Source organism: Molothrus aeneus, chromosome Z, assembly GCF_037042795.1.
Source record: "Molothrus aeneus isolate 106 chromosome Z, BPBGC_Maene_1.0, whole genome shotgun sequence".
Lineage (NCBI taxonomy): Eukaryota > Metazoa > Chordata > Aves > Passeriformes > Icteridae > Molothrus > Molothrus aeneus.
The window spans coordinates 49,025,828-49,038,755 of NC_089680.1; positions in this window are offsets into that span (position 1 = coordinate 49,025,828).

Genomic DNA, 12,928 nt, shown 5'->3' on the forward strand with positions numbered 1-12,928 from the left:
AAAAGTCATACAGTGTCTCAGAGACAGTATCTCCTATTTTCATAGCTGCTTCCACTGCTAGGATAGAACTTTGCATAGCTGCCTGAACACTAGAATTAGTCCTTGGCATAGCAGTGAAAATTTGGTCATTGAGCTACCAGTGAGAATTTGGCCATTCAGCTAGCAAGGAAACCATCTCTGAACTTTTGTACAAGGTCTTATAAAACATTAATATATCCAATAGCAGAAGTAGCAGTAAGGTTCAATACAGCCATAGACAAAGTCATGTCAACAGCCCAGGTCCAGGCTCCCTCTGTTTCACTCCAGACTCTGATCCCAGATTGATAGCAAAGATTTCATCTTATTTAACTCCCTCTTGGAGGAAAAATGCACAGCTGACAAGATAATTTTTCCATTATTGTCTCCATCATGATCATCTAATAGACCTGCACCCCTAAAGGTTTTTCTGTTTCATGGTGCACACAACAGAGCATGGAAAACCTGAGAGTTTGTCTGCCATGAAATGGGGACATGCTAGTCCCCTCAAGCAGGAGAGAGATAAGTCTCAGCCTAAGATGATGTTTGTCTTTTTCAAGGCCATCTAGAGTCATGGCAACATAGACAGCCCAAATGTACATGCTTTGACTTGATGCTGATAATTCCATGTGCCTTGCCAATTCTTCTTCTGTCCACGGCCTTCCTTGCCTAGGCCAAGGAAGAAGTTTCTGTAGAGTCTTTCTGTTCCTGAAGTAGCACAGAGGAAAGGGTGATCTGGCATCCATCTGTGGCTCTTCTCTCTCAATTCTTCCCTCTCTCCCTTGTGCTCAAGAAGGACAGACTTGCCTTGCACTTGGATCAGCCAGGTTTGGGGCCCAGGAGGAGTTGGGGGAGCAAAGGATTATGCTGAGATAAGGGAGGGAAGGGACATGGAGTGAGATCCCAGAATCTGCAGGCAGTCCCCTCTCTAGTATTCAAGTGTCTGGGTACCCTGGGGGTTATCACCAGAGAGGCAGTGCCTTCCCCTCAGACCCCTGGCCAAGCACCCCATGCCAGGACAGGGCTTCCTGCAGCACCAGCACCAGGCAGGTTGTCAGTGGTCCAGCCTGCCCCGTGCCTCCAGAGAGCAGTAAAGCAAGCCCTGAGATGAGCCAGGGGGATGATGCATTGCTCCTGCATTCCTATGAGATTCCTCCACTTTTGAAGGATGCAACACCTGCAAGTCACTCTGGGGGAGAAGACTGAGCCACAGTGGGATTTAAGGCAAGCCCACAGGGCCCTGCCAGACTTCCCCAGATGAACAGCAAGGTAGGCCTTGCTGCTCTGCTAGATGCATATGGCAGGAGTGCTGAGGTTCAAGGGCAATCTCTGGACAATTGAGACTCCATCACTGAGACTCCATCACAGCCCTCAATTAAGCCAGATGGGAGAAACTACCCTTCATTTCAGCTTTGAATTTGTTTTGTTTTAAACTGCAGCAACTGGGTCTTGTCATCTGTCTACCTGCTTTACTGAAGAGCAGTACTCTGTCATCACATCTCTGTTTCCAGCAGGCATTTAAGATTTGGATCAAGTCAGCCAGTGGCCTCCTGGGTGATTAGTCAAATAAATTGAACTCCCAACTGTTTCATTACAAAAGCAACTTTCCTGGTATCCTACTTGTTTTTCTCCCTCCTCTCAGAGCCTCCTTCAAATTAGCAGCATGTCTCTGAGCTGCAGGCTCCGGGCTGGACCCAGCATTTCTGCTGCAGTCACCCCAGTAGAAAGCACAGTGGTGACACTGTTGCTCCACTTCTATCCCAGTGCTGCTCTTTTCACCCCAGACTCACTCTAGGATACTCCTCTGGGTGAATACCAGCATAAGATCTGTCATGCTGAATATGGACTTCCTTCTTCATTGACAAGATCTTTGTCCTAATGGTTTGTCAGCACCCAGCTCACATGGTTCCAGGTTCTTTTATAGAGTTGACATATCTCAGTAATTATTTTCTAATCTGTGTTTATTACAACCTTAGTATTGTAATTTCTTTTATGCCCCCTGATGCCTTGATCCAATCCAGCACCACATCCCACTGTTAACTGTCCCCTCAAAGAGGACAGGAAGATTCCTTCTCCTCCTAGGCACAAAGACATATTTACCTATCAATGGATATGTTGGCACACATCCCAGGCCATGCCAGCAGTTTTGTCCCCCTAGCTGTCAGTCTGAGAAGGGCTCCAGGGTGTGTGCCACCAGCACACCCTTGTCATAGCTGACTGCAGATCAGCCAGAAGAAACTCCTGGAAGAGAGTTTCTCCAGCACAGAGTGGGATTCAGCCCCAAGCTCTGTACCTTGTGCAGCAAAAGCCAAGAGCAAGGAAGGAGGGAAGTGGCTCTGTGGCCATGGCCTCTCCACCAGAGAACAGTGGCACTACAGGGAGGATCCACGCTCCTGTCCCCTTGCCATGTCTGCTGTGCCAGGCTGCAGCCATGCCCAGAGCAGAGACACAGCTCAGCAACTTCACATCAGCATATGAAGGAAGACTGTCTCTCACATCCCACCTCATTTTATATTCCTGCATCATGGCCACTGTGTATTCCTTGAATCCTTCCTGGGGCAACCAGGGTTTGGCTGAGGTGGCAGGCTGCTGGTCTCCAAGCCTGTGTCATTCCTTCATCCAGCATGCATCTGCAGCAGTGTCACAATCACTGCTATAAAGTTCAGGGTGGCCCCTTGCAAGGAAAAGAAGATGCATCAACATTGTCTCTCTGTGCCCAGCTGCTGGAAAAAACTTGAAGGTATTTCCAGCTGTTTGAGAGAGAGTTTAATGCATGGAAGAGTCTGTCCCAGCTCTGCTCCATGATTGCATCCTGTCCAAAGGAACAAGAGTCTGCCTCCAACTGCTGTGAAAGTGAAGATGTGCTTGGAAATCTGACCTAAGTCACTCAGCCTGTCATCAGAGAGTGTTAAAAAAGAAGAACCACTCCACAGAGACAACCAGGGCTTTTCTTCTTCACTATGTGTTTTCTCCAGGGTACTTATTTACCACAAATTTAAAGATCTTGCTTAGCACTACTGTGAGCCCAAAACACTCCAAGGCATTGGGGCATGGAGGGCACTGGAAAAAATTTTTAGCCAAATAGTTGTTTAATGCCTTTTCATTTAGAAGGCGTTCTGATGACATGTTCCACAGGGACATGTATTCAAACACTCTCTCAAGATTCATTTAATGTGGGCCAGGTGAGACATGACCATAATGGGTTTCAATTTGATTTGGATTCATTTGACTGCCCTTCCAGAACTCTTGTTCATTAACAAATGTTTGCTGTATGAACTTTTTAAGTAGTAAAGTATTTTAATATCCACCAGTAGCTCTTTGGCTTGACTATTACTCAAGACACTCTCAAAAAGCTCACATTTCCTTTGATAAGCATGGAGGCACTGTTGCAAGGCAGTGAACACAACACAAAGGAGCTTGAGGGCTGAGTTAATTTTGTGTAAGGAGAAAACCTCAAATGCAGACATTATCCTTTGTTTCTAAGAGCAGATTTGTGAGATCATTACTGAAGGAAAAGAAATTAACTCAGTAGACGATGGATAATTTTTAGAATAAATGCAGATCAGACGTGTCATTTTTGGGGTCTGGATGACAAGCCATACAGAGCTATGAAACTCTGTGTGTGTGTGTGTGTGTGTGTGTGTGTGTGTGTGTGTGTGTGTGTGTGTGTGTGTGTGTTGTATGTGTTTGTAGTGAATTAATTGACTGAGTAGCAGCGAACTCTGTAAGGAGGTGGGCCAAGAAAGAGATGCAGCAGTCCAAGCAGTGAACAGAAATCTCTGTCCCTCAGAAGTGAGCATTCACATAGCTATGCCTAAATTGGTGGCTTCAAGCAGCAGGACAAGCAAGGAGGAAGAGCATATGGCTTTTTTCATGTTGTGGCTTATGCCAAACATTTTGTCATGCATGTTGAGGTTTTGGAGGGATTTAGCACTTTACAAGCAGACATTACAGGAAAAGGTCCATAAATGGGGTCCATATGATTGCATAAATAGAGGAAGGTGCATTTGGATGCTGCAAGGAAAATTTCAGGGATGGTCCTGTGACTTAAAAGAGAAAAGAGGCCTTAGTTTTATCATCCCTACAGATTGTCCCTGCCTTGCAGTTCTTCCTTATTTTCAGAATAGCTCCCAGAAGCTTACAAGAGTTCTCCTGCACATTGCAGATATTCCAGCCTGTAATACAAATATTCCACTCCCTTCTTCCCAGGACTCCTTCACCAGATCAGGATCTGGTGAAGCTTCAGGGGATCCTGAAGATATCTCAGGTTTTCAGAGAGAAGCAAATATTAACATTTCCAAAATCACAGCGTTCCTAGGGGGCAGCAGGGTGGCCAAAACCATATCTGACAGAAGCTCACCCCTCTGCATCTCCATCCAGTATCATGTGGCTTTCTCCAGCACGAACTCCTCCATCCAGAATAAAGGCACAGGCAAAGGGAATTCTCCTTGCTGTGGAAGCAGTGGTAATTTTCCCTCTAAAAGGAAAATTTCCTCCAATGTACAAAAAGAGAAACAATAAGACCACCTATATAATAACAAATAATATTGTTTGAGTTGTCAGAACTTAGTTTAGTATCTCCATCTGAAGTTCTCAGACCACAAAAACTGACTCTTATAGTGAATAACTTTTAAATCTGTTACGTATGAATGGATATTATTAATGCTATAGCAGTAGGCTGGAAGAGTGCACACATAAACACTTAATCCTAATCCAGAACACATACATGACTCCAGCTCTCTACAATTCCCACTCTGTATCTTTCAATGGCAGGAATGTCACATTACGATCAGTTCCAACTTTAGGTATCTTATTTTGGAAATAATCTTTTCAAAATATGTTAATGCCTTAAGCATCCCACACAGAACTAGTTGCTCTGAGTTCTCCATTATTCTTTTAGCATAGTGAATGCACACTTAAAATTTCCTAATAGGTACTAAGAAGCTCAAGGCAGAAAAGATTTCCAAAATAACTCATGCTATTTTCAGAGAATCCAATTTAAACAAGTGCCAGCTAAAATATATCTGGATTGAAAAGTTTTCTATAGTAACTTGCAAATACAAAATCAGTCACCAGGACAGTTCTAGCTGCTGTCTTTTTTGTCACAGACCTATACTTCTGTCCAGTTAAAAATTCCTAGTTTGAAAATAGAAAGGTGTGAGATGAGCATTGATTTTTATCTAAATGTTTCCAAAAACAGATTCATGTTTCTAAACCACAGATTACAGGTGAGGTCAAAGGATAAACCTGTCCAGGGGTTACTACAAGGTCAAAGGATGAGTCTGTCCAGGGGTTAGTACAAGGCTTGCTCTTGCAGCTACTGGAGGAAATGGAGCTATAGCTTCTGAACACAGGATTGATGGTCAGGTTCTGGCCAGTGCAAGTTTGGGCCAGTTGTGGCCCACAGTCTTCTGTGTGCATCTCAGAGACCTTGTGTTGTAGCATCCCAGACAAGTGCATTTGTAAGATCAAGACCAGAGGACCCACTGCACCTATTCTATTTTTCATCCTGGCTCCCTGTGGTAGTGGTCACAGGGCTTCTTGGGTGAGGCAAGAGACAAGAATGTTGACTCTATGTTCAGAAGGCTTCATTTATTATTTTATTATATATACATATTACATTATAACTATACTAAAAAGAAAAATAGAAGGAAAGGTTTTCTCAGCAGGTCAGCTAAGAATAGAATGGAAAAGAATGAATAACAAAGGTCTGTGGCTCGGACAGAGAGTCCAAGCTATCTGGTCTGTGGTTGGCCATTAATTGTAAACATCCAAGATGGCCCAATCACAGACAAACCTGATGCATTCCACAGCAGCAGATAACCATTGTTTACATTTTGTTTCTGAGGCCTTAGCTTCTCAGAAGGGAAAAAATCTTAAAGAAAAGATTTTCACAAAAAGATGTCTGCGACAGCTCCACCTTTAAATTCTCAGTGCAGAGCAAAGCAAAAGCTACTTCATGATACAAAAAGGGGGAAAAACTGGAGCTGAACATAAAGAGAAGCTGAAAACTGGGTTTCAGTCACACAAAGCTATTGGGAAGTTCTGTTATTTTGTTTCCAAATGTTAAAGCCTTTGGTATGTTCTCTGCCCATCTGAAGGTCAGGCTGCAGATCGCAGCCTCTATGTGAGATTTTAAGCCTTTCAGCAAGCAATTTCCAGACTCCAGGCTCTCCTCACAGACTCCTGTGACCCTTACTGTGTGCACCCAAGTCAAAGAATCTGTTAGGAGGAGGTATGAAAAGTATGAAGGGCGTGCTTGAATGCTCAGGCAGGCAGAGAAACATGGCTCATCCTTTTCAACATGTGCTCTGCTGTAAACCCTCCTGCCCACGCTGGTGCTGGGCTGGCCAGAGGGCAGCCCCTGCTCAGCACATTCAGATCCCTGGACACAGGTTCCTGCTTCTATTCTGAACAGCTTGGAGACAGTTTCTCTCCCACAGCAGCTCCTCATGTCCCTGCGCCACTCCCCAAACTCCCCTGCTGCCTTTTCATAGCTCAATCTTTCTATTTAGCTGCTTTACTTCCAACACCAACGACAGGTCCCCTGGGGCAGCTCTGTAAGTAGAATCAGCAGATGGAATTGTCTGCAGCAAGAAACAAACAGCAAAAACCCCTCTTCTTTAGCCCTAAAGAAGTGGATGTCAAGGTCCTTCCCTTCCTGGAGAGATCAAGACTGTACAGGTCTCTAGTATGACATTAGCTGCCACAGAGCAGACCCCAGCACTCAGGAAGATTTGAAAGCCTACATCCTAGAAACTCAACAAGATCAATCCCACTGGGGATGGAGGAGCCAAAGCAGAGCACTGACTAGCACCCACATGCATCACTTCTTCCTCTGTCTCAGTTGGACAGACAGAGCACAAGCCATCAGGAAAGTTCACACACTGCTGCTTTAAATAGCAGCTAATTCCCAGAGCCCAGAACTCAACAGAAAGCTGCCTGAGGAAAAACATTCAACAGCCTAAAAATCCCAAATTAATTCATTCTGATTGCTGCTGCCAAATAAACTGAAGTGGATTAATGGCAGCACACAGCAGACAACTGAATGTAAGGGCTGGCTTTTGTCTTTTTGCTCAGTTCTCCAGAAGACATCACAGCACATCTCCGTGCAGAGAGCTCCAGCTGCTCTGCCCCTATGCAGCATTTGTGAGACAGGGGGCCAGGGGCTGGGGCTGGGGTTCCACGATCTGTGTGGGTATGCATCTGCTTTCAAGGACATATTGAAAACACCCCAAAATCAGCCTGTGGAGGACCAGGGCTGAGTTTGCACCTTGCCCCAGCAGCCCCAGTGCAATTGCTCACCTTCATACAGCCCCAGTGCCACTTCCTCAGCACTAGCCCCGAAACACCCCCCCTGGCCCATCCCTGTCTGCAGAGGGTGTCCTCCTCACCAAGGATCTCACACTAAATTCCCTTTCTGCCATGTTCTGCCTATGTCAGACCCTCGAGGTGGATTCTCTTAAGACAGAAGCAACAAGTTACCTTCAGGCAGGGCTAGTGCCCACATCATGGGTATGGGGTTTCTGTCTTCCCTCATAACCCATCTGTGCCAGAACTTCACACACTGAAAATCAAATCTCCTAAATGAGCATGTGCACACCTGGGAAAATGGTGGTGGCTTTCTGTAAAGCACAGAAATTAAGAGCTCCCCATCTTCCATTTCATTTGGGAGTCTCATCCTCTGGCAGCCCTTAGCTCCTTGAAGCAATGTCCTCAAGGAGCTCCACCCTCACCTGTCAGCACCTCATCAACCAGCTTCTTGCTTTTGTTGGGTGCACCTGAGAGAGCAACATGCCCAGAAAACTGCTCCCCTCTTAGATTAGACACTGGAGATCCATGTACACCTTCAGATAACTCTATTCTTGGCAATGCACAAGCCTCTTGAAACTCTGTGTTGCTTTTCTTTCAGCTTTTTGTCTGGACAAGATGGCCCTGCTCACTTTGTCCAGTTTAAGAAAGTTTTTGCCTTTTCTTCACATATTATCTTTGAGGTCTGGAAAACAGTTGTTTTCAGGAAGGAACCACTGAAATGTTGCTCTCACACACCAGAGGAGCAGACTCACCAGAGAAATCATTCCTGTCTAGATACTTACATGAACATGGACATTCACACGTCTGGGTGGGACTGCTGAGTACTAGCTTAAAGGACATCAGTCTCTAAGAGCACCAGCTGAAATCTTCCCACAGAGCTGCAGGAATTACCAAACTCTTCCTTCCTGCATGCCAGCTGGCAGTGAGATGCTGCAGTGTAGTAAGCTGCCTTCTTCCACAAACCCTTGTGGATGGCCATATCAAGAAATGTTGTTAGTTGGGATTTCTGGGAGCTAGCACATGTTTTCCTTTGGTTTTCTGACTTTTTATCACTGATATTTCCCTCACATGCATATTCTTCGTGTAGACATTCATGCAAGAACTTGCCTGATTTTTGCCTTAGCTAATAAAATTTATTCTCTCCCCTTCATGCCTTGCCTCTGCAAGAAATCATGTCATTTCTAGATCTAACCTGGTCTTGTGCACAGGGACATCTCTCTGGGTTCCCTGCAGGTCACACTGCAAGCTGTGCTGAGAGCAGGGCTCCTCGCTTTCCCTCTCAGTCCTTCAGCTTGCATAAGTAGTGGAAATATTCACAGCACAGAGGAAAACAACTCAATATCTGAGGGAGGAACCTCAGCTCTGATGGACATTCAGCTGCTTCATACAAAGGAAAAGAGAGTCAGCAGGAGGGGGTTGTACTGGGTTTGTTTGGACAGGCTTTGGTGGTGGGGGCACTACAAGAGTGGTCCCATGTCTGTGGATACCGACAGCCTGGTCAGAGAGAGAAAATTTCCCAGGAATTGTTCTGGGAAAAGCTGCGAGAAGCTCAGAGAAAAGAATTTAATAATTCTTACATTTCTGCACCTGGTGTTTGTGAACATATGGAATGTGTTATGGAAAGATGTTTACCAGAGGGTGATTTTTAGTTAGCCAATGGTGATGGTGTGTTGATTAAAGGACCAATCAGGTTCATCTGTATAAAACCATGTATAAAAAGAACGGGTTTCCTAATAAAATTATTATTAGCCTCTGATCATGTATGGAGTATGTGTCACCTATCCTTCCCAGTCCTGACTCAATGGTGACACATGTCAAACAGAGCCAATGCCAAATGGCTCTGGGATGGACCTGCCACTGGTCAGGGTTAGACAGCCAAGAATTATAGTAATGTCTCTCTGGTAACGTATTTTAGGAGGGAAAAAAATATTACTGTGCAGATTTAATTGCAGCCAGAGAAGACTGGGATGAGAATATGAGAGAGGAACAACTTTGCAGACACCAAGGTCAGTGAAGAAGGAGGGGCAGGAGCAGCTCCAGGCACTGGAGTTGGGATTCCCCTGCAGCCACTGGTGAAGACCATGGTGAGCAGCTGTGCCCCTGCAGCCCATGAAGGATCACCAGGATGCAGAGCTCCACCCACAGCCCATGGAGGAGCCCTGCGATGGAGTAGGTGGATGCCTGAGAGGAGGCTGTGACCCTCTGGGAGGCCTGTGCTGGACCAGGCTCCTGACAGGGACCTGCAGACCCATGGAGAGAGGAGCTGGAGCCGATTTCCTGGTAAGACTTGTGACCTTGTGAGGGACCCATGCTGGAGCAGACTGTGCCTGCAGGACTGCGCCCTGTGTAAGAACAACCTGTGTTGCAGCAGCTCATGGAGAATTGTCTCCAGTGAGAGGGATGCCACACTGAAGCGGGGGAACAACTTCTGCCCCTGAGCAGCAGCAGAAACAATGTGTGATGAACTGAACCCCATTCCCTGTCTCCCTGCTCCTCTGGGGAAGGAGGTAGATCTGGGAAGGGGCAGGGGTAGAGGAGGGGAAAATGGTTTTTAATACTTTTCTAATTTCTCATTATCCTCCTCTGATTTTGCTACCAATAAATTCAGTTAAAATCCTCAAGTGGAGTCAGTTTTGCCCATGATGGTATTTGGTGAGTAATCTCTCCCAGTCCTGATCTCACCTCATGAACATTTCTGTTATATTTTCTCTCCCCTGTGCACTGTTGGAGAGGAGTGAGAGCATGTCTTTGGTGGGTGCCTGGCATCCAGCCAGGGCCCAACCACTTCAAGGCCAAGAGCACACTGCAGTTAAAGCTCCTGGCTGCCTAGAGCTGGAGGGACCCAGAGAACTGTCCCCTCATCTTGGCCATATTGAAGCTCTAATCAGAGGGCTCTGGAGAAAAACCTGCCTCTGCCAGTTTTCTCTCCCATTTTGTGACCCATTTCTAACCATGAAATCAATGCTGTGAATTCAGCCTGGACTGAGGAAGCTGAGCATAGGTAGAAGCTCATTTTCCTGTGAATACATTACACAGCAGAAGAAAGGATAGGCTAAATGTTTCCCTTTGCCTTCCTCAATCCTCCTCCTGCAAGATCAGAGCTAGACCAGCTGCAGTTTCCATGCCATAGCATGCTGCCAGCCTCATCAGTTAGCAGACTGAAATACTCATGTTTTTGTGTTGTTTTACACAACAGACAGCAGTTATGGAGAAGCATGCAGAAGAGGATGAGTTTGATCTCTGCCATTTAATTTGGGAAAAAAATTAATTTGTCATTAAAAGGAGCAGAATCCCAGAAACTTCCCCCTACCCCTTTTGTCTACATACCAACAAGGCAGTAATGGCCCTGTGAAAGTAGGGGCACAGCACTGCTGATCTAAACCAGCTTTTCTCCCTCTTGAAACATAGTAGTTTCTCTCAACATAGCTGTGTGAGATGCAGCAGAGGGACAAACACATACACAGAAAGGCATGCATAAAGTTGTGAGATGCACCCTGAAAGAGGCACATGGTAGTGGTGCTACCACAAGCTGGTTTGTGTGCAGCTGAGTAGTGCAAGGACTCAGCAGTTAAAGCAAGAGATGGTAGAAGTTTCCTGAAAGCTAGAAGCCATGACACAGAAACAATGAAAACAAGCAAATACAGATGCTGTCTTCCATTTGGAGTGGTTTTGCATATTCCTGTAAGAGGCTGCACTCAGAAAATAAGGGATTTCTAGATACATATCTATTCATGGACTTGCTGTGTTTTTCTTTCACCAGTAAATCTCTCTCTCTTTAAAGCAATGAAAATTCTCAATCACTTGCTAGCTTCATCCTCCTTAAAACAAGCTTCCCTCCTTCATTCACAAGCAGTGACAGGACCTTTCTTGAGATGTTACCTTGAGGGAGGAAGCAGCTCTGTGAAGTGGGAGCCATAAAATGAGTCTTTTGTAAAACATTCATGCATGAAAAAGGAAATTGCTCTGTACTATCAATTCCAGCAATGCTCAGGGTGCAATATCTATGGATATTTTTACATTACATTTACAGCTTTCCCACCCTATTCCTGCTTTCCATAGCATCATAGAAAGATATGGCTTGTAAGGGATCTTTGAAGATCCTGTAGCCCAAGACCCCTGCAATAAGCAGAGACATCTTCAACTCTGTCACCTACCTCAGAGACCTGTCCAACCTGACCTTGAACATTTCCAGGAATGGTGCATCCACCACCTCCCTGGGAAACCTGTGCCAGTGTTTCATCACCCTTATAATGAAATATTTCTTCTTTATATCTAGTCTAAATTTCATAGAATCATAGAATCCTAGAATCATGAAATGGTTTGACGTAGAGGGGACCTCAAAGGTCATCTAGTTCCAGCCCCCTTGCCATGGGCCAGGACATATTTCACTAGTCCATATTGCTCAGAGCTCAACCCAGCCTGGCCTTGATTGCTGCCAGAAATGGGGCATCCACAGCTTCTCTGAGCACTACCCTCGCAGTAAAGAATTTTTTCCTAATTCTAAATCTTCTTTTAATTTAAAACTGTTGCTGCAGATCCTAATAAAGTGTTTGTCTCCATCTTTATTATAAAGTCCCTTTAAGTACTGGATGGTGCTGTAAGTCTTCTAGGATGCTTTTCTTCTCGAGGTTGAACAGCCTGAATTCTCTCATCCTCTCCTTCTAGGAGAAGTGTTCCAGCCCTCATTCTTGTGGCTCTTCTCTGGATCCACTAGGTGGACCTGCTTAGGTCCAGGTCTTTCTTGTGCTGTTTTTCTACCTGCACGACATCAAGGCACATTGCTCTGTGCAGGTCTGAAGCTGCACAGAGGGTGATCATGACAGGATCCCATGAAGTGCTTGCTAGTCAGCAAGCCAGGCTAAACACAGTGAGATCCCAGCACTCAGGCATTGTACTGTGGGATGCTGCTCATTAGAAATCATCCAGTGTGGAACAGAATGAATGTTCGGTGAGATGGAGAGGGAGAGTTCTCAGTAAGAGCAGAGAGTTTTAATTGGCATTTCTCAGAAATGCTACTGGCCTTCAAAATAGCTTAGTTTTCCACCACTAGTCATTTTGTCCAGACTATGTTCTTAAGGCCTCTTTAGTTTTCTTTGTATTTCAATTCACAAATAAAGTGGATTGAAGTTAGTCACAAGCCCTCAAGAAACACCTTGAAAACAGATTTCAACCCAGCTTTTTCACATTGCTACCAATAAGTTGAAGGATCGCTCTCTGGCACTGTATTCACATATTTCAGTCTTCCTCTTTTGCCTCTGTTCATTTGCCTTCCTGGTGTTTTCTATGTCCCATCTGGCTACTTCCATCTGATTCCAAACACTCTATCCACACTGCTCTTTTCCTGCCTGCAACTGTTCTCACCACTTCTCCTCTCCTGCCAAGTCTCTCCCTCCAACGACCGGCCCTGCTCAGGGATAAGATGGAGAGTGCCTCTCCTGTATCAGTCTGGCAAATGCAGACCCAGCCTTGAGCACAAGAGTAGCTGGATGTCTGTGTCATCCCTTGAGAAGGCCTTCTCCACATGCTTAAGCATTTTCAGGATCTGGATCTTTGATGCCCTTGAATTAGAGACTGCACCATTCTCTTTGCAAGATCAACA